This window comes from Vicugna pacos, chromosome 2 (genome assembly GCF_048564905.1).
Source record: "Vicugna pacos chromosome 2, VicPac4, whole genome shotgun sequence".
Lineage (NCBI taxonomy): Eukaryota > Metazoa > Chordata > Mammalia > Artiodactyla > Camelidae > Vicugna > Vicugna pacos.
The window spans coordinates 85,928,464-85,952,215 of NC_132988.1; positions in this window are offsets into that span (position 1 = coordinate 85,928,464).

Genomic DNA, 23,752 nt, shown 5'->3' on the forward strand with positions numbered 1-23,752 from the left:
AGAGACTTTCTCTTGATGTGCCCCGAAGTCTGCCAAACCAGTCTTTGAGGATCTCGAAGAATTCGAAACTATATATAAAATAAATAAATGCAAATGGCACATTTCCTAGTTACATAGGGTCTCCGTGGACTTCTTTAGGTCCAAGTTGTCCCCTTGTTTTCTCCTTCATTGGCTTCAGGGGGACTGAGGTCAGAGTTTGACCCTTTACTGAAAGGTTATACACAAGGAGGGAAGGATAAAAGAATAATCCTGAGTCAGCGCCTATGGGGAAGGAAAAGTAAAAGTAAACATCTTCCTGGAAAATAAACCTCTGTTATCACAAGCCCTGGGATGCCACCTTTTCAAGAATGAGTTTTTCCAAGCTCTGGAGTCACCCAGGAGTAGACCTCTTTGAAGAACATTGGCCAAATTAAATGGGCCATCCTAACTTGTACAAATCTTTTTCATATTTTCATCAGTTACACATCTGTTTATCTGGTGTTGCTCACTATGTTTTAAGACTTTAAAAGGCAAATTTTAATATAGATCCCCAAAGATCATCATACAATGCTGTGTATATGTAAAAGAGAAAACCTGTTTCTCCTCCTCTCCAACCTTCTGACACTAGAAGTGTGGGGCTTCCTTCCATCAGCCAACTCTCCCACCCCCCGGACACCAACTGGGTGTCCTACAACTCAGTTATGACAGTAACCACCAGGAGCTAGTGGAGACCTCACAGGTCAAGAGCCCAGTCCCACAAGACTTCCTTCCACTTCAGATGCCAACTAAGTCCCAAGTTCTGACTGACTGGCTATAAATTGGGGGGAGGGCCCTACAACCCCCCTCCTTTGGTTTGAAAATTGTTAGAATGGCTCACAGAACTCAGGAAAGTGCTTTATTTATAATTACTTGTTTATTATAAAAGCTACAACCCGGGAACAACCAAATGGAAGAGATGCATGGGGCAAGAGATGTGGAAAGGCTAGGGTGGCGCTTCCATGCCTTCTTGGGCAACACCACCTTCCCAGCACCTCAATGTGTGAACCAAACTGGAAGCTCACCAAACCCCTTCTGTTAGGGTGTTTGTTTTGTTTTGTTTTTAAATAGAGATTCCATTTCATGGGCATGCATTACACAGATACAATTAAATCACTGGCCATTAGTGATTAACTCAATCTCCAGCCCCTCTCCCCTTTCTAGAGGTCTGCAGGTGAGGCTGAAAGTTGCAAGGTTAGCCCTCTAATCACACGATTGGTTCCCTTGGCAACTAACCCCAGCTTCTAAAAGTCACCTTATTAGCATAAATTCTGTTACCGTTGAAAGGAGCTTATTATGAATAATAAAAGATGTTCTTTATCTCTGTCACTCAGAAAATTACAAGGGTTTTTAGAAGCTCTGTGCCAAGAACTTGGAATAAAGCCCAAATACATATTTCTTATATCAAAATACTACATATGTACATATACATTATCCATCTCTCTATCTCTCTCTCTATCCATCTGTCTATCCATCTGTCTACCTATCTCAGTAAGTGGTTGGTGATTGTTCCAATTATCTATTTCTGCAGAACCAACCATTCCAAATTAGTGGCACAGAAAGATAACCATTTCATTATGGTTATAGGTTTGTTAATCAGGAATTTGGGCAAGACATAATGGGGGATGGATTGTGTCTGCTCTATGATATCTGGGCTTGAACCTTGAAAGACTTGAACTCCCTAAGGTGACATAAACTTCTGTGGCTGGTACATATAGAAGACTCTGCATTCAAATGTCTTGTACCTGTAACCTGAAAGCTGGCTCGGCTGAACCTGTTGGCCAGTGCACCTACGTGTGATTTGTCCAGATGGCTGGGCTTCCTTACTCCAGGGCACCTCAGTGTCATTGGATCACTTAATAGTCTAAGAACATGTGTTCCAGGGAGCAATCTTGGAGATCGGAAAGTTTCTTGACCTTTTAAGACCTAGCCTTGAAAATCCTAGAGCAGCATTTCCCATACACTTTATTGGTCAAAGCAGACCAACCTCACTCAGAAGAAAGAGGAGTGGCTATAGATCCTATCTCCTGATGGGAGGAATATTAAAGAATTTGTATCCATATTTTAAAGTCAATTGACCTTATCTTTTAATCTGCATGTATTTCTCAAGATTTTGAAACTCTCCGGAGACACTGATCTATTTTATTCTCAGGAGACAGAAGATAGGTTAGTAATATAACCCACAGGGCAGCCCCCTTCTTTTTAGGATCCCAGTTGGTCTATCTCTAACTGCCCTTGGAAGAGGGAAACAAGGGAATAAACCTTAAAAGTACCACCTCCCCTGCTACTCAAGAACAGAATACTTAGTGGATTCTGGCATGAATATTTGCTTGTGATGCTTCAAAATCATACAAAACTGGAGGTGGGAGATAGAGAATCAGACATGATGCTCTGACCTCCTCATTCTCTTGAAGACACAAAGGCCAAGACTCGCCAAGCTGGGTGTATCCTGGGCCTTAATTCAGGGTTGGGTGGGGTTCTCCCAGCCCATGTTACAAAATTATCTGCCAATGAATGGTTCTGTTTCTGAATTGCTTCTCTCTAATTTCCAAGATTCTCCCTAGGTCACAGGGGGAGGAAAGGAGTCTCAGTTTACTTGGGCACAGCATTATTGCTTTTATTTTATAGAGGATGAAAGGAGGTAATCAAAATGATTCAGGGAAAGTTAGTTGTAAGAAGGTAAAAAGAATCAGGTTGGCTATTGGGGGAGCAGAGGCTGGACAGGTGACAAGAAGTCACAAAGATGATTTTCTATGTTACAATTTTTCCTAGGCTCGGCTGTACTTCTGGATCAGTTCTTTTTCCTAGATGTCATATGACTTCGCCACTAACACTTAAACATTTAATAAGGCCACCTGATAACAAAGTGATCGTTCCAGCCAGGCACTGCCATTAATTCCTGGGCAAGTCATCTGCCATCTTAGGTCCCTTGAGTTCTAACACATTATGATTCAAAAGAAAGGACAGCTTGGTTTCTAAAAAAGCTTGATCACATATTCATAGGGAGATGCTGATCACCTTAATGCACAGGTGCCCAATATTGCATAGGATACAATTATATTGAAAAAATATTCATTGTTTATCTAAAGTTCAAATTTAACTGAGCATCCCATATTTTTATTTGCCAAACCTGGCAACCCCACCTTAATAGTTAAGAGTGTAGCTAGACTCTCGATCAGAGGTCAGCAAATTGTTACTGTAAAAGGGCCAGATAATAAATATTCTCAGGTTTGCCACTATAGTGTGAAAGCACTCATAGATGATACAGAAATTAATGGGCATTGCCATGGTCCACTACAACTTTATTTGCAAAAACAGTGGCAAGCCCTGGTTTGCAGACCTCTTTTTAAAGCTAAGCTACATGGATTTAAGGACAGCGAAACCATTTATCAGACATGTGAAATTAAGCAAGTAACAATCTCTTTGTGTGTCAGTTTTCTCACCAATGGTTTGGGAGCTGATGATAGGACCCCTGCCTCCCAGGGTTGGTGTAAGATGAAATGATGTGTGCGGTGAGCGCTTCTTATGTGTGAAGTGTTCAGAACAGTGCCTGCGAGTAGCAAATACTATCAAGGGACAAGATACGCCACTGCGACATGGGATTAAATACTTGAATTAGAACGGGCTAGGACAACAATAGGTAACATTCGTTACCATCGTCACTATCATTATCCCCGTTTTGTCGATGAAGGTTCTGTGATCCAGACAGGTAAGTGCCTGGCCCAAGGTCACCTAGCTCTCAAGTCAGTAGTCCAGCTGGGGTTTGAGCCCCTGTAGTCTAGGACCAGAGACCACTGGCTTCTCCCTTCCTCTAGACGGTGAAGATCCACAAACAACGGCCAGATTAGGAAACGCCACATTAAGTGTTCTATGTTTAGGTAATTTGGGGGCAAAACACTGAAGTATCATTTATTTTCAAGAAACACGACAATGGTCCTTAGCTTAAACCATGAGGGCTTGTTTGCTCTTGCTCTTTTCAGCTCCGAGGACGCCTGCCCACATCTGCGGTGCCCGGCTGCATTCATATTCATGCACCCATTCCTGCGGCAGAGCCTACGGCTATGGAAACGTCTGCAATTTCAGGGGCGTGAACTCTTTCTCTTTCTTTCCTCCTCTCCAGGGTTTTTTCCCCCCTATTTCCTTCTGCCTCCTCCTTACCTTCTCCTTAAACCTCTTTTCGCTCCTCCTAGGCCTGAAAAGAGGCCAGGGGAACAATATTTGCTTTGGGAGGAGAAGAGAAAAATAAAAGTTGAGCTAGCCTAGTTAGAGAATAACCTGATTTTCCACAAAGGGCTGCTTCATGGAAAGATTGTAACTTACAGTCCTTTCTAGTTGCGCGCGCTCTCTCTCTCTTTTCTTTAGGAAAAACAAAGTTGATGTAAACAGCTGGAGACTGTAACTTGAAAAACGAAGAAAGTAAGATGAATAAAACTTCCTGTTTTCCTCTCCTACCCGGGTCTACAGGGGGCTGGCCTACAAGGCTGCCTTCCAAACCAGATGTTCGATTCCCAAAGCTTGTTTCAGAGTCTCTGCATATCAATTAATCTCTACACAGCATGACCAGAACTTAGATTCAATTACAATGAACGTGCTTCAGCCAAGCGCCTGCTGGGACACAGGTGCCTCTTGGGAAAAGTTGAATAAATGTGGCCAGCATATGACGGGGACCAGTGAGTTAAATTCTCTCCTGTCACAGTCTAAATTATACGCAACATTACCAGGACTCCTCCGGGAAGCCAGGTGCCATGCTACAGCACAGCAACCCCCTAAGGGAGATACAATTACTAATATCTCTGCTTTGCAGATCAGGAAGTCAAGTTCTGGGGAGGACAGTGACCTGACCCTAGTTTCCACTCCTAGTAAGAGTCTCCCTCCACCCCACCTCTCTCTCGACCCTTCAGTGTTTAGAAAAGACTAATGCATGGGCTCAAAACACAGGGCAGAGAGGCTTCCTCTCTGGATAGGAGACAATATTTGCATCACTCTGCTCCTGCCTAGGCTGCTGGGCGTGTTGCTTCTCTCCTGGGCTGTTCATCCTATTTGGAGACATGTTGTCATGGATTTTGAAGCTCCGTCTGCATCCTCCTAGTCACACCCAGCTGATGGCACGGGACCCACTGTCAGTAACAACCCACGCTCCTTTCAGCCCATCTTTCCTCCTCAGACATGTAACCCAGAGCAGGGAGGATGTATCCCCTTCCTGGTAAAACTCTTAAGTGCCCAGACAGGTCATAAAAATGAGCTCCAAGCATGACACCCATCTATATTTGTCCTTTTCACGCTGAGTGATCTGCCAACAGGATTAGTGGTGGAGTTGTTACTGACAGTCTCTTCCCTGTAAAACAGGGCACAAAACATGTGCTTTTAGTTGAAGCTGATTCTTGCCTGTGGAGTAATTATTAGTAGCTAGAAATACAAAGTCACTAAAATGTGTTTTTAGTTTGTTTTGTGGGATCTTCAAATTTTTCTGTAATTTTCCCACTGTAAAGATACCAGGTTTAGCTTTTCAACCAGTTAATGGTACTTACCAGTAGACTTCAACGATCTTCTAGGTGACCTGCAGGTCAGGTGCAACTTTGAGTGACTGCCCCCTCTACAATTCACCAGGTTCCAGGGGAGAGAAGAGCGTCCTCACCATTCGCACCCCTATCCTCTGCACCAAGCTCTTTGAGGAACAGAAGCGTAGCCATTTCTCACAAAGTTCAGGACCTCCCAGTGTTGTCTCCCTCATCCTTTTCAGTCAAGGACACCATAAGCCAGGGTTTCATGCTCAAAATCTGGAAAACACCCATTTAAATGAAAAAAAAAGGGGAAAAAACCCAAAGAGAAACAAAACAGATTTCTTTACTGCAAAAATTCTCAGTGTTTTAATATCCTAATGTCACTCCGAGTCCCCAAGAAGGAAATGTAATATGTAGACTTTCCCAAACATTTTTGACCTTGGAATCCTTTACTTGGGGACCTCTTATGATATTAATGTCCCATAGACACACTTTGGGGAATCACAAAGTAGCCATATGGTCACCATATGTGGTGCGACCCATCAATGCTGGATACTCTGTATCCATTTTCTCACTTAATATCCACCATGTCCTAAAAGGAAGGACTTATCACCATTTTACAGACACAGAAAATGAGGCTTAGAGAATTTCATTTACACACAGCCAGGAGAGGGTAACGCAAGAGCAGGACCAAAGTCTTCTTTTTTTGGACTTTAATTTTATTTTTTATTGAAGTGTAGTTGATTTACAACATTGTGTTAGTTTCAAGTGTACAGCAAACGATTAAGTTATACATATACATATATACATATATTTCCAGATTCTTTTCATTTATAGCTTATTATAAGAAATTGAATGTATTTCCCTGTGCTCTACAGTAAGAACCAAAGATTTTGAGTGCTAAATATCATGTTCTTCTTTTTCCTTAAGAAACTTTCTTTCCCTTTTTCTTAACAGAAATTTTTAAAATGAAGAAGAGAACTTAAGACCCACCTTTCCGCTATGCAAAATTAGTCATTTTTGTTTGCTCACATTTGTCTCCAATCTTTTTTTAAAAAATAAGTGAAATGTTGTAGATAAAACTTGTTCATTTCTTATCAGGCTGCTTCCCTGTTATCAATGAACCCACCCTAGGGGCAAAGTCTTGAAGGACCCCAGCCCAGGCTGCTTTGGGGTGCTCTCTTTTCAATCCATAAAAATATTTCCCCTCATTTATTTTTCATTTTCCCACTGTCCTCTTGAGTTCCATTCTAAATCTGAGGCACAAACAGAAATATTTTAAGGTAACATGGTAAGCCAAACCTGAAGTCAGTCGATACCTTGGTCTACAGTTAAGAAAGGAGCCCCCACACTGGGGAGGGTGTAGCTATGTTCTTGATTCATGTGATAATATAGTCTGGGAAAAACCTCAGACCAAAATAAATCAAGTGTGGATTCAAACACATAAACTATATTCACTAATATCTAAAACCATTGGAAAAAAGAAGGTACTCATTATTTTAAATTACAAAGCACAAGGCACATTTCCAAAGCAGCGAGGTTTCCCCACTTTCCCTCCCTGAGAGGCTTGGGAAAGTTGAGTTGAGTTCCATTGATCTGTAATATGGGGCATAGATTATTGCCTTCAATACGTGGATTCTCCCAAAGAGAATAACAAGTTTGTGCTTTGCCTTGATAAAATTTTATACACTTTGAGCCAATAATGATAATGGAGCCTCATGATAAGAAAACTAGATGAGTCAGCAGCCCTGAGATGAGGCTGCGTTACTACTTCTGGTCACCAAATAAAGGCGTCAGTAACCTTAAGCAGCAGTTTGAGAAGGTACATCAGCTGCTTCAGACTCCAAGGCAAAGTTACAGAGGGCAAATCTGATCCTTGGCCGCTCTTGCACTCCTTTCTGAATCCCACTTCCACCATTGCCTCTTCTTCCTCACATCCTTATGTGGTAGGTTGAATGGTGACCCCTCGAATGATATATCCACTTGAAACCTGTGAATATGACTTTTATTTGGAAAAGGGGTCTTTGCAAGAGACTCTTTGGAGAAAGACAGTAGACATCGAAGTAAAATTTGGAACCAGAAAAATAAATCAAGGAACATTATCACCTCCTGGACTTGGACTTGGCGTAGAGATAACCTCCTTCAGAGTAGTTGCAATAATTCACAGATGTCAATGCACTGCTACAAGTTTCATGTTGAACCCCACCTTTTATTTCAATAGTTCCCCTAGCTTCCATATTCCAAAGGATATGTTCTACAAAGTCAATCTGAAGAAGGCAGCATCTCCACCAGTCACTTTGAAGTGACTATCTGAATCAAATGTCCAACTTTGAAGTGCAGCTTTCTCTGTCTGGGAAGTGGTAAGACTTAACAGTTCACTGAAAAAAACTAGTTTACAACTAGCAAAGCTCAAATCACCCAGGTTAATTTCTGGTATAGCCAGAATTCATCTATTAAAGTGTGTGTGCATGGTGGAGGGGAGGTGCACAGTGAGAGGGTAGCCTTCCTATCTATCTTACTTCTTTCATTAGCTAAACTGGATTAGCATTTTTTATGAAAAATATCCAATAAACAAAATGCCTGATAATGTGTGAGGGATGTTTATAAAAGCCAGGCTACAACTGGCCAGAATAATGTAGTTCATGTCCTTTAATGGTCTGACTTCCTCCAAATAATTCAAAGCAACTAAAAGAATGATTTCTCAGATAATGCTTTACATATCATCTGAGGTAGCCCAGTGTTGCTGATTGAATTGTGTGTCCTTCTAAAAAAGAAGTCCTAACCCTGAGTATTTCAGAATATGACCTTATTTGGAGATAAGGTCTTTCCAGAGTTAATCACATTAAAATGAGGTCATTAAGGTAAATCCTAATCCAATACGACTGGTGTCCTTATAAAAAGGGGAATTTGAACGCTGAGACAAACATGCATAGAAGAAAGACAATGTGGAGAGACACAGGGAGAAGATGTTTACCTAAAAACCAAGGAGAGAAACCTGGAACAGATCCCTCTCTCTCAGCTCTCAGAGGACACCAACCCTGATTTCAGACTGCCAGCCTCTGGAACTGTGAGATGATAAATTTCTGTTGTGGTACTTTGTCACAGCAGCCCTAGCAAACTAATACATCCAGCATTTAGAATTCACCTCAACAACATTTCTTTCTAACTTTAAGAGAATTTAAGAACTTTGAGGGGTTAATATCCAAAATATATAAACAGTTCCTACAACTCAATATTTTAAAAGCAGCCCAATCCAAAAATAGGCAGAAGATCTGAATACACATTTTTCCAAAGAAAGCATACAGGTGGCCAACAGGCATATGAAAAGATGCTCAACATTGCTAATTATTAGAGAAATGCAAATCAAAACAGCAATGAGACATTGCCTCTCATCTGTCAGAATGGCTATCATCAAAAAGTGTACAAATAACAAATGTTGGCAAGGATGTAGAGAATTCTGTTGGTGGGAATGTAAATTGGTGTGGCCATTGTGGAAAACAGTATGGCGGTTCCTCAAAAAACTAAAAATAGATCTACCATATGCTCCAGCAATCCCACTCCTGAGTATATAGCTTAAAAAAAAAAAAAGCCAAAAACACTAATTCAAAAAGATAAATGCATCCCAATGTTCATAGAAGCATTATTTACACTTGCCAAAATATGGAAGCAACTCAAATGTCCATCAACAGGTGAATGGATAAAGAAGATGTGACATATATCTGTGTATATATATATATACACACAATATGTATAATATATATATATAGGTATATCTATATATAACGGTATAAGGGAAGGGGGAGGGGCATCTTAGGGGCATGGGATCAAGAGATACAAACTATTACATATAAAATAGATACGCAACAAGGATATACTGTATAGCATAGGAAATTAAAGCCATTTTCTTGTAATAACCTTTAATGGAGTATAATATGCAAAAAATAGAGAATCACTATGTTGTACATCTGAAAATAATATAGTTTATAAATCAATCATACTTCAATAAAAAAAGAATTTTAGAGCACACAACACGCATGTATACACACACACATGTTTATGGTTGGCTAAAGGACTAAATGATTCTGATGTGATCTTTTAAGTGAGGTTCAAACATCTTAAGGATGGACAAACTCCTTGGACACTCTGGCATAGTATTCTCTGCTTAGAAAGAGAAAAGTTTCATTTAATGAGTGAATGAAAGATGTAGATTACAAATAAATTTACTGCTTTCAACATGATTTAAGCAGTAATTTGAATCAATCAAGTGCAGAGTGAGTTACATTTCACATTCTATGTAATCTAGTCAGTCCCTTGGCTAATTTAAAGAGACACAGTTGTCAAAGGATGGAGTTTATGTAAGCATTCTGAATTGGAATGGTAGGTGGGAGACCACAGTAGTATTTGAAAAGCGCTATTTTATTTATATAAGTACTTTTTACTTAAGGTGGTAAGTAGATACGATTCTAGACCTCACCCTCCGGCCTCGGTCTTGTCCTTTTCAATTCTATTGCTTTTGTTTCTCTATAAGCTTTACAGCGGGCATTTTATTGATTGACATTGGACTCAACTCGAGTCTCGATTGTGATAACCTCATCGTCAGCCCTGATCTGGCTCCTGGATGCTAGTCCCTCACATCTGACAGCAGCTAGGCAAGCACATCTGGCATCTGGGTATTTTTTTCAGTAGCTTAAACTCAGTATTCCTAAACGTGATCTCATCTTCTGTCTTTCCTTTCACCGTTCAGTGTCTCTCCTAATTCTATTGTTCAGACTGAAACCCTGCCAGTGTCTATAGCTTCAAAAGAGAGAGTCAGGTATACATATTGAGATGTTTGCCACGACATATATGTTATGACAAACATGTTAATAACCTATACTGTGAAATTACCCTAAATGCCCAACAATAGAGGAATGGTTTAAATCAGTCATTTAAATACAGACAATGAGTTATGATATGTTCATTAAAGTATGTTGCCAAGGAATGTTTATTGACTTGAGACAGGACCCCTAATATAAAATTAAATGAATATAGACACAGAAAAAAAACCTCGTAGTTTTTAAAAATTAGAATTCAATCAGGAAAACAAATCACCTCATGTCTTCCAGGAAAGGAGGGTTTTAATGCAAGGAAGAATAGGATTCCAGAATTGTTGGAAGGGCTGAGGGAGCTACCCTGATCATCTCAGCCTGCATCCCTGAAGCAGGTGGCTCCCAGGAGTCAAGAACCCCCAGGAAGCTCTGGCGACTGCCTTCTTCTGTAGCAGTGAAGTGGCTGGTTTTCAAAGGCTCATTCCCCTGAAACCACGACAAAGTGCACAAGGTCCTCCTTTGGCTGCAGCTGCCTCCAGGCTTAATGGCCTCTCCTTCTAGGCTGGCTTTCAAACTGGTATGAGTGTTTCTTATCAGTAAATCCCAACATGGAACCATCTGGCGAGAGGATTCTGGGAAATGTAGTCTCCAGAAAGGGCTACTGGTGATGTTGTGTTGATATCAGATAATCGGTAAGTTATTATAAATTATCACCCTTCCATATAATGGGATACTATGCAGAAACTAAAAAGAATCAGATAGCTTTGTATATATGTTAAAATTAAAAGATTCAAGACATATTACATAAGTGAGGAATATCACTATACAATATGTACAGTAGAACACCATTATAAAAATTATTGAAACAAAAGTGTTGATATAAAGAAAGGTATTTTTGTAATTGCACATAAAGCTATCTTGGAGGTCACATACTAAATTCATAGTCACAATTAATTCTGAAGAAGAGACTGGAATTGGGGGGTTAGTGAAAGAGAGCTTCCACTTTTTAAGTATGCTGCTTCAATGTTTGACTTTTTTATAAAAATCAATTCATGTACTACTTATATAATTTAAAAATCTGAACTATATACATTTACACGTATATGAGTGTATATAAGCATATATGTCTACGTATGTATCTCTCATCTATTTATCTATTATTTATCTATCTATCTACCTATTTTCATTCATGCATTGTAATGTACCAAATATTGGGAAAACAATGACAAAAGCACACACAGTTTGGGTCTCGCATAGAACTTATAGCTTCCTCTTCTCAAAAACCTTTAATGAATTCCCACTAGTGACTTGTTAAATTCTTGCCCCTCCCTTATCTACTCATTTTCACCATTTGAGTCCTTTTATTATAACTATTTCATTCCCCGAGGTATCTTCCCTTCCTTATTTAAATTCTATCTAAATTCTACAGACCTGGAGGTTTTGTTCAACTCTTAGTTTCTCTATGAAATATGGTGACTTGGGGAATGACTCCCACACTCTAAGGCCCATCCATCAATGTCAAGTTTCTCCCTGGGAGCCAATCTCCCTGCTTTGTCAACCTTGTCAAGCACATGACTATCTGCAATCATTTAATAGACAAGGAAAGTGAGGCTCTGAAAGCCAGACTGTGTTTCCCAACAGCATGAGATAAGCACAGTGTAACCGCTCCCACTTCCCCTCAGTCCTGACATAAGATGCTGCCTGATGTCGGTTTGCGCTGTTTTGATAGGAAGCCTTGCAGGAACAGAGCTCCGGCGCATAGTCTCAGGAGACATACTATACTTTACACACAGCACAGACTAGCCCTCTGTTCCCTTGTTGAAGATTTTTAAAGGGCTCATTTTCTGTGTATAGAAGTAATTTGAGATCAAAGCTACAGGTGTTTTTGTAGAACGCAAACAAACAAAGGACTTGCCTTTCACCAAGAAAAGAAGAGGAAGCCTTCACCTTTTCTCTGAAAGCTTCTCAAATAGCTCCCCTTTATAGCCACGTCCCCATGGGGGAGTTAGCCTGAATGCTCTTGCTCTCCAAGGGTCCCGTTCTTCATGAAAATATGGCACTAATCACACAGGGTTATGGTGAAGTACAGAAGTAAAGATCTGGCTCCCCTGTGACATCTTGCTAGTCTCTGGAAAGATATTATGATAACTATGAGATGTCTCTGGCCTCAATGAGCTCACAAGATTAAATTTCTCAAAAAATGTCTCAAGAACCGCAAGTTCCTTTGAGATCCAAGCTTCCTGCTAATCAGGCTGGTGCTCCTATCCCAGCCTGGCCAGATGGCACCAGCATGTTATTCCACCTGGTCCTCAGGACCAACATGAGTCGTGTCCTTGGAGGGCCAATGTAATTAACACTCATCAGTCAAAAACGATTTATTGAGCGCTTACCAAGAACAAGGTGAGACAAGCACAGGGATCCAATGCTGAGAGAGAAAAGCACCTTGACTTTTAGGCAATTGCACACTAGAGGTAAATTTACTTACTGTTGTTATAACTAATGGCTCTTTCTGATACAGGAGAAGGAAATATTACATCTCTGGATGCGTCAGAGTCCCTGGGATGGCCCACCAAGTTAGGGTCTTTGGCTTCATGCAGGAAAGAATTCAAGAGGGAGCTTAAGTAGAGTGAAAGCAGATTTATTCAGGGAGATACGCACTCCATAGACAGCATGTAGACCATCTCAGAAAGTGGGAGGGCCCCACGATGTGAGGTTGTTAGTTTTTATGGGCTGGGTAATTTCATATGCTAATGAGTGGGAGGAAAATTCTTGCTATTCTGGGAAAAGGTGTAAATTTCTAGGAGTTGGGCCACCACCCACTTTTTGGCCTTTTTTTTTTTTTGTATTATAATGAAGGTATAATGAGTTAGATAGAGGTCAATGACTGGACCATGCTTGATGCCATCTTGGTTTCAGGTGGTTCCAGCTGGGTTTTGTGGTATCCTGTTTTTCTCAACAACTGTGTCCCTACTCCTCATTCTTTTAACAGTGTGCCTTGTCCCCTTCCTTCCTGTCTCATTTCTGCTACTATCCTCTCTATTCCTATCACTGTAAAGTCTTGTGATTTTGAGCCTCTGCCATGAAAAAGACATGCCCAGGCTAGGTCACTGGTCTCAGGGGAAGGATGAAGACAATGTGGAGCAAAGCTGAGCTGTCCCAGCCCAGCCCAGAGAGCTGACACTCAACTGATCAGCAGCCCCATGAGGAAAATGATTGCTATTTTAAGCCACACTGAGTTTTGAGGTAGTTTGTTATGCAGAGAATCTAAGCAGATCCACTGTATGATATTACAGTCCACCTCCCCATCGCAGCTAGGTCTTGGATAACTGTCTTACAGGTAGGCAAGTCTGAATGTTCAAACTACACAACCTCTTTTGTTCCTCACACTATGACTCCTACAGTCTTTAAAATTTAAAGGGTATAGGAATTATTGCACAATCTATATGCACAACTCTTGTATGCAACCCTTGATAGACAAGTCAAAGAATGTTTCAAGGGTAATTTTGATCAAGTGAGATTTTCTGTTTCGTCACTGATTTTAGAATCTAACCCTAAGTAAATCAGAATTCTATATTTATCAATATTTAGGTTGTACGCTTCAGGAGGAAGGGACTGTATTATATTTATCTCTGTTTCCACCTACCCCCACTCCACTCCCATGCTAGTTCACGGCTTATTTGAATTGTTTCATAGTTACTAAGCATAGGGCAGCTTTTCTAGAGAGCTCTGGGGACACAGTTTGTTGCTGCCAAAAGCTTGCGAGCTAAGGTGTGTAAGCACTCATTCAAAAATTACATATATCTTTTAATTGAAAATTTAAAATAAAGCCAGGAAATCCTAGTCTTTTGGGTGCACATTTCCCTTGCCAATTAAAGCAGCACAAATTTCTTTCTCTCTGCCAATCAGATGCAAATTGGAAACAGGATATTTTAGAAAAATTTTCCCTCCCTCAGATTTCATCACACAGCTGCTCTCAGCTCACACACCCTGACAATTACGAAATGCCCCACGAACTGCTGCACTTGCAGGAGGCATGCTCAAAGTTCTGGCCTAGGAACTGGGACTCTTCCCTGGGAGACCTGCCCAAAGTTCCCATTCTGGCTGCAGAGGATACAGCCCATTTCTCCTCCCAAACCTGCCCCCTGTGTGATCTAGGTCAACACAGCCAACCTCCTTTGTTTGTCCAGCTGGACATTAGGGATAATGATACCTAACTACCTCTCCAGGGCATCAAGGAGTTCAATGATTAATCACATTGAGGCCCTTGGCTGAAAAGTGCCAATGAAAGGCGAGCAGGAGAGAGGAAACACCCTTTGGCAGAAAAGGAGGCGAGGTCCTACAGAGAAAGCCCTCCAACAAACCAGCTGCTCCCCTCCCACCTTTTAGATTCCCCAGGCGTTAACCAGAATCTAATCTACTGGTCCCCAACTGCAGGGTCCCATGTTAACTTATCTCAGAGCCCCTCCCTTTTAACTTTTGTTTAAGAGGAAGTCCCCCCTGCCCCTACTGCTACTTCCTGGAGGGTGGCCCCCACCAATAGTTCTCTCTGACCACCTTTCTCACACCTCCAACTCTTTCCTTAGCTTCAAAGGCTGGAGATTAGTGGTCAGTGAAGGGCTATCCCAGTTTTCTGCAACTTCTTGTTGCAAGTCCTGCCTGGTGGTCTCACACCTCACTTTGGAATGTGGTTTCTGTATCTTGACACCTCAGGTAAATTGAGACAAGAAGAGTCCAATTTTAACAGCCTGATATTTTGCTTGTAAATTGCCAGGCTCCTAAACACCTGATAAATTTTGTTGAAAAAATAAATAAATATTGCTCTTGTTTTCTCTACAGTTTGTTTTGTTTTGTTACTGTGCTTTGACTCTGCACCTGAAATTTAAGTTCCTCTAGGACTGAGATTATGCCTTGCACAGAGCAGGACCTTCATGATTCCAAGCAACTCAATGTATGGTCCTGGAACCACCAGCATCAGTTACATGAAAGCTTGTTTAAAATGCAGAATCTGGCATCCATGTGTCCAGGCTGCATAAACTGACTTGAAGCAAGAATCTGTATTCTTCCAGGGGTATATATTTACAGGAGGGTCTGTCCTAAGCAAGAGGGGCTCAGAGGTTTGGGAACTGGGGAAGGAGGAAACTAAGACTAGGGGGCAGAGGCTTATTGACAGATGTAGTGATGGCTATTTAAAGAATGGATCTCAATGGAAGTTTCATTATTAGTTGTCCTAGCAAGGTGCAACCAAATTTCCTTGCTTTCTGTTTCTCTTTCCAAGAGCAATTTGTACTTTTACACCACCAAAGAAACAAAATCAGTCCTGATCTAACACAGCATATTTAGTATACTTTTGACAGTTTTATCATGCTTCTAATGTTACGTATCTTCCCTTTTTGTAATTTAAGAAAGGTACATGTTCAGTCCATCCTCCAGTACACAGTCTACCCCCATACACTAAATTTATTGTTGAAGTGTTTGATTTCTTTGAGATTTCCTTCTATTGTGCCTAATCCAATGCCCTACGCACATACCGTAATCACTCAATAAACTTTCCAGTCTCCTATCAATAGAGTTCCAATGAGCAATTCAGTGATTAGTAGGAGAGAATGGCAAACCCAAAGCATTAGGATTATAACATATTGGCCTAGATCTTTATAACATAAAAATCTTTGTTGGAAAGAGGAAAGAGAATTATGAGGAGAGACCGAGTCTATAAATGGGTGAGGTAATTAGAAACACCTGGTGTGCAAAGATCAGTGACTGCATTAATATTTTTTGTATGGATAATCACAATTTCAGTTATTTTCCAACACTGCAGATTTTTGTACTGGCTCCTATTGTTAAAGTATGCACCTGGAAATCTTAAGTAAAACTTTTGTCTCCTGTTGAGCTCATCTTAAATGTTGGCTGGAATTTCATTTTTATTAGGGGAAACTTTATAGTTATTATCTGGAATAATGAGTACATGCCTTGAAGTGAACAAGGATTTCCCAGCGGAGAAGTTTCACTGTTACAAACTGGGAAAATTCGAGATGTAAGGAATAAAGTCAACATAGGAACTGGGCATCCATTTCTCCCTACTGACTTGCTGGATCGTTTTTAACCTCTGCAGAGCATTATATCAGATTCTTTGGATTTGACTTCACACGCAAGCTGGAAGAAGAATCCCTGAAGGACTGACTGCTAACGATATAGTGCTGTACACAATGTGATGTTGTATATTTGGAGGGCGAATGTGGAGTCTCTGAGCCTTTCCCAATAGATGAGAGTATGAAGACAGCAAAGAAAATCAACAAAACCAAATGTTGATTCTTTGAAAATATTAACAAAATTGACAAAACTGTAGCTAGGCTAACAAGAACCAAAAAACGAAGATTCAAATTACTAAAATCAGGAATGAAGGAGAAAGCTATTAGCATTGACCTTCCAGAAATAAAAAGGATTATAAGGAAATATTATGAATAATCAATTTATCTGGATGATATGGAGAAATTCCTAAAAAATACAAAACAGCAAAACTGACTCAAGAAGAAATAGAAAATTTAAATAAACTTAGAACAAGTAAACAGATTGACTTAGTCATTTAAAAACTTTCCACAAAGAAAAGCCCAGGCCCAGAGGACTTACTCCTGAATTCTACTAACCATGTAAAGAGGAATTAGTGCCAATTCTTTTCAAGTTCTTCCAAAAAAATAGAAAAGGAGGAAATAGTCCACAGCTCATTCTATGAAGCCAGTATAATCCTGTTACCAAAAAGAGACAAAGACATCACAGAAAAGGAAATTATGGACCAACACCCTTATGAACATAGATGCAATAATCCTCAATAAAATGCTAATGAAATTAATCTAGTAATGTATTAAAAAGGAATTATGCAACATGATCAAGTGGAATTTAACCCAAAAATGCAGGTTTGGTTTGATATCTGAAAATTAGTTAATATAACATAACATATTAACAGAATAAAGGACAGAAACACATGATCATCTTAATAGATGGGGGGGAAAAGCATTTGATAAAACCCAGCCCTCTTTCAAGATAAAAATAAACATCAAACTAGGAATAAAAGGGAAATCTGTTAAACTGATGAAGCATCTACAAAACACTGACAGCTAGCATCAAACTTAATGGTGAAAGACTGAAAGGTTTCCTCCTAAGGTCAGGAACAAGATGTCTTTTTTCATCGCTCATTCGACATAATATTGAAAGTTCCAGCCAGGGCAATTAGGCAATAAAATGAAACAAAGTTATCCAGATTGAAAAGAAAGAAGTAAAACTCTCCTTATTCTCAGATGACATGATCTTATATGTAAAAAATACTTGGGAATCTACCAAAAAATTCTTTTGAGGGCAGGAGGCTGAAGGATATAAGATCAGTATTCAAAAATCAATTTTATTTCTATGCTCTAGCAATGAAAAATGCAGCAATAAAATTCAGCAAACCATTCCATTTATAATTGTATCAAAAATAATAAAATAACTTGCAATAAATTTAAAGAAAGACGTGTGAGACCTGCATGACAGAAACTATAAAACACTGCAGAAAACAATTGAAGAAGACCTAAACAATTGGAAAACATCCCATGTTCATAGGTTGGAATGCGCAATGTTATTAAGATGCCATTGTTACCCAAATTAATGTCAGATTTCCAGCACACTCTTTATCAAATTCCCAGCTATCTTTTTTTCAAAGTTGCCAAGTTAATTCTAAAATTAATATGGAAGGACAGAACCAGAAATAGTCAATACAATCCTGAAAAAGAACAATATTCTTCACACTTCCCCATTTCAAAACTAATTTACGAAACTACAATAATCAAGATTGTGTGGTACTGCCATAGGATAAACATATAGATCAGTGGAATAGAACCAAGAGTCTGGAAAGAAACTCTTACATGCATGATCAGTTGATTTTTGACAAAGGTACCAAATCAACAATCTGGAGAAAGGGTAGTCTTTTAAACAATATAGTACTAAAATAACTGAATAGCCACATGCAAAAGAATAAAGCTGGGCCCCTATCTCAAACCATATTAAAAAAATTTACTCTAGTGTAAAATTAAAACTATGAAATTCTTAGAAGGAAACATAGAAGTAAATCTTTGTGACCTCAAGTTAGGCAATGGTTTCTTAGTAACAGTACCAAAAAATCCAAGCAACAAAATAAAAATAGATAAATCAGACTTCATCAAAATTAAAACTTCTGTGCTTCAAAAGATACCATTAAGAAAGTAAAAAAGACAACCCAGAGAATGGGAGAAAATATTTCAAATCATATATCTGAAAAGAGACTTCCGTCTAAAATATGTAAAGAATGCTTACAGCTCAACAGTAACAAGAGAAATAACCCAATTAATAAATAGGAAAACTATTTGAGTAGACATTTCTCCAAAGCAGATGTACAAATTGCCAATAATCACACAACACAATGTTTAATAGTGTTATTAAGGAAATGCAGAGCAAAACTATGATGAGATACTACTTCACTTCTACTAGGATAGCTGAAATAATAAAAGACAGATGATATCAAGTGTTGGAGTGGAAGTGGAGAAATTGCAGCCTTCTTTTGTTGTTGGTGGGAATGTGAAATCGTGCAGCTGCTTTGGAAGTTTCTGAAAGGTTAAACATATAGTTAATCTATGACCCAGCAATTCTGCCCCTAAGTCTATACCCAAGAAAAACAAAAACATATGTCCATACAAAACATAAACACATGTGTTCAAAGAAACATTATTCACAATAACCAAAAAGTGGAAACCACCTCAATGTCCAGTAACCTGTGAAAGAGTAAACCAAATTTTGTATATCCAAATATTATTCAGCCATGAAAAAAATGAAGACTGACACATGCTGAATCATCAGTGAGCCTTGAAAACCTTCTGCTAACCGAAATAAGCCAGACCACATATTCCATGGCTTCATTTCTGTGAAGTAGAATGGGCAAATCCATACGGACAGAAAGTAGATGAGAGAGTGCCGGGATCAGGGTGGAGGGTGGGGTGGGAGCGGGAATGGAAAATGACTGCTATTGGGTATAGGGTTTTTTGGCAGGGGGAGGAGTTACAAAAACATTCTAAAACTAGATTGTGGTGATGGTTGCATAATTCTGAGAATACTTAGTCACTAAATTGCACATATTAAAAGGGTGAGATTTTTGGTAAGTCAATCATATCTTAATCATAGGCTGATGTTGAGAAAAAGAAAGAAACAGGAATCTGGGACCCCACATACAGCAGCACTTTGAAGATCAGTGAGGGAGGGTTTTAACTATAGTATCTTCTGTATTTCTTGAACATACACCTGGTGCCGTATTTTTTTATTTCTTTACATCTTCCCTAAACCCTTTTGTGCCTCTAACATTTCCCCTGCACTCCTGATTCTTGTCTGCAACTTTGTACTTGGATTTGCAATAGGCATCTCGGATTGTACATATCCTGAAATGAACTCTTGATTTTCTTCAAACCTGCTTCTTCTCTACTTTTCTCCATCCTAGTAATTGGAATCACCATCCACCCGACCGGGCAAACCAAAAACTCAGCTGCCACCTCAGTTACAATCTTTCCTCCCACATCCCTCAGCGAGTCTTGATTACAGAATTCTAAAATATATTATGAATCCCTTTACTTAAGATACCTACCTTCTGCTACCATCCTAAATCCAAGCCCCCAGCATCTCTCATCTGGGCTACTATTCAGCTGGGCTCTGGTCTATCTCCTGTCTTCTACTCTTGCCTCTCTAAAACACAATCTGTGTACAGCAGCAGGCTAACTTTTAAATACATAAATCAGATCATGTCACTCTCTTGCCTAAAAATCTTAGGGCTTAGTGGTAGTCAACCTTAAAGATGACCTCACTGATATCTTCTTTCTTGTATTCATGCCTTTGCAGATTCTCTTCCCACATTGAACAGGGCTGACCTGTGAAACCACTAGGATGTTGTGGACCTGATGCTTTGAAAATTCCAGGGCCAGGACATACACACTGCAGATTTCATCTTACCTCTTCTTGTATCACTTGCTTTGGGGGAAACCAGCTGCCACTTCACAAGGACGTTCAAGCAGCCCATGGAGTTGGCTGCATGACAAGTACTGAGGTTTCTCGCTGACAACCAACACCAACTTGTCAGTTATATGAATGTGCCATATTGGAAGTGGACATTCCAGCCCCAGTCAAGTCTTCAGTGACTGCAACCCTTGCCAACACCTTAATTATAACCTCATGAGAGACTGTGAGTGAAACTACCCAACTAGGTTGCTCCCAGAGTCCTGACTCTCAGAAACTATGTGAAATAAAAAATATCTGTTGCTTTACACCACTAGGTTTTGGGGAAATTTTTTCCATGACTGATAACCACTGTAGATTCTGGTATATGAAAGTCAGGTGCTACCGTAAGAAAAACAGAATGTGGAATTGATACCGAGCAGGACCCAGTGGGGCCCTCCTGGGCATAAAAGCCTTTCCATGTCCCCCATTTCTTGTTTGTAGGAAAAAAACTTTCAGCCTGGTAGACCTTCCCTAAATTTCCAAAGGGCAGATTCAATTACTAATTAGGAGAGTGAGGGAATGCTGAAAGAAATATAGTGCAGCGATGGGGCAGAGCCTCAGTAACTCCTTAGGGAACATGGATAACAATTTGATACACATCTCTTAGCCCCCCACCCGGGTGGATTATGGTAACTTCAGGCTGAGCACAAGCATGTGGACCTCAGATTGGTTGGAACCAGAAGGCTGATGATTGAGATTCCTGGAACACTACCTTGTTACCTCATTACCAACCAATCGGAGGAGCCTTCCCCACAAATTCTGCCTATAACAGCTTCTTCCCTTTAGGTCTTTTGAGCACGAGCCACCCTTCTTGTCTGCTTGACCCTTGCAATAAACCTTTCTCTACTCCAAAGTCCGATGTTTCTGTTTGTTTGGGCTCACTGTGCTTCGGGCCCACGAATTTGGGTTTGACAACAGGAGTAGAAGCTGAAAGAACTTTCAGGAAAGTGTGCTTGTGAAAAATCTAAGGAGTTTTGAGGAAGGATTAGCAGAAGCCCGCTGACCCTAGAGGATGCTACTAGAGAGAACTTAAAGGGAAGGAAGAAAATGACACTAGAAATTGGAGGAAAGGAGTACACAATGGTAGAAAATTTAGCAACACTAAACTGTGGGATTGTGGGAAACAGAAAATGTGCCCAGTGAACTGGCTGACCCAGGTAAGGAAATTTCCAGGCAGAGCGTTAAAGGAGCTTCCTGTTCTTCTTCCTGCTTATGTTTAAACGCAAGAGAAAAAAGATACAGTCAAGGAAAGATCGTTAAACAAAAGGAGCCTGGACTTGCAGGTTTTGAAAATTCTCGGCTTCTTCTAATGGCAAAGAATAAGATTAAGAAATAGCTTGGAGGCAAACATCAGTTCTATCACAGCAATCCATGTTTTGTTACACAGCAGTAGATAACTTAGTATACTTTCCATCACATTCAGGATAAAGTCTCTAATTCTTTACCAAGGGCTTTAAAATTCCCTTTTATCTACCTATCCAGCTGATCAAACCCTTGTACCACTCTCCTCCCACCTCACTGGGCTCACAGGGCCTGGGCAGGCTGAATTTCTCACACATTCTCAAACACACCAAGCTCTCTTCCATCTAAATGACTTTGTATTTTCTATTCCCTCAATTTCAAATGCTCTTCCCCCATGAATAACTCTTTCTTGTCATTCAATTCTTTCCTTTTTATTTAGATCAAATGTATTCAGAACAAATACAAAAAGAAGGATTACTTGAGGAGTCAAAGTTTCTCTAAGGAGTTAACATTTCAGCTGTGGTCTGAATGACAAGAAACAGCTATTAGTAAGTATCATTCAAGAGCTGGTATTATTTTTCATTCATGGATTTTTCTATATTTTAATTGTCTGTACACCCCATCAGAAATGTCAACTCCATGAGAACCCTGTCTTTCTTATTTACCACTACATCCTCAGTACTTAGAACAGTGCCCAGCACATAGTAGGAGCACAATAAATGTGTAGTAAATGAACAAATGAATGAATGAATGAATGAATACTAGTTTAGGGAACAGGGGCTAGAAGCCACAGCTAGAAAGGATGAAACTGGTAACTCAACATCCATGCCCTTAACCTCGCACCTCAATAATCTGAATATTTCCGGTGAAATTGATATTGTTAATTACTTCAGTTCTCTAGACATAGTGGCACAACGTTTTTCAAATGGATTAACAGAAACGCACAACATACCCAGAACAAAATAACATTATAAAATATTAGTTCAGGAAACTCTTATTTTACTAAAGATGCAAAGTCTGAAAAAGTATTCATTTCATTTGGTCTTTTCTTTCTATATACTTTCCATAAAATTTTCCTTCCTTTTACCAGACCTGGGTAAGTAAGGATTTGGGATTTCATCCTTTGTCCCTTTCTTCCTCTTAATAAATTTCACAGGAAAAAAATACGACCAAAGAAAAGCCCATGGCAGGGAATAATGGACATTGAGGGGCCATATGGAGCCAAGTGGAAGCCATTAGAGTCACTTCATCCTGACTGGGGAATAAAATCACTCTGGCAAGTGCAGTCATGACATGAATTCATTGCCACATGGCAGTGAGTGTTCTGGCTGGGTGGTTATTTTTGTAACTCCATCTGCCTGGCATCACCAGAGCCTCCAACGAGACAATCTCACCTCGGGGGGAGAATCCAAGCTCTTTCATTACTGGGTTTGTCTGGGGCTGATGGGGGTCCTTCCCAGCTGAGAGTTCTGCTTTGATCTCACTAGGGGTGAGGTCCATTACTTCTCTGGGATGGCCTATTGGCTCACTCAGCAACACTCAACCGTTTTAGCTTCATATTGAAAGCTTTTCTTGAGCCAAGGAGGCAGGAAATAAAAATAGCAACTGGCTTTGAAAACTGTGGACAAATTGTGTTTCATTCATAGTCTTCTAACCAGTAAGTCTCACTCCACCCCTATAATAATCCTTCAAAACACTCACACACACACACACATTCTCACCACACACATTGACACATAACACACACCATACACGTACATTACATATAAATATGCACATATACACATACATACACACACCACGCCCTTAATAGTGACTCTTTTAAATTAGCATAAAAACACAGAGGCTCTGGTTGATTTCCATACTTGTACCTTTCTAGGCTACCTTCTTAACACCCTGAATTTATTCTTAATTGAAATTTCTTTGCAAGTTATGTGCTCAAACTCAAGTAGTTAGTGCTGTCTCTCCAGAATTGTAAACAGGGAAGTTAGGAAGGGTGAACTGAAGTTAACAGTGAAAATATTTCCTGTAATCCATGAAGCCCCCATGGCTTGGTCTTTACCTAAGTGCTCATCCCAAGTAACCAGAGTGGCAAACTGCAGTGCCAATTGGTAGTTATGGTGGGCAGCAGCAGTGTAGTGTCTA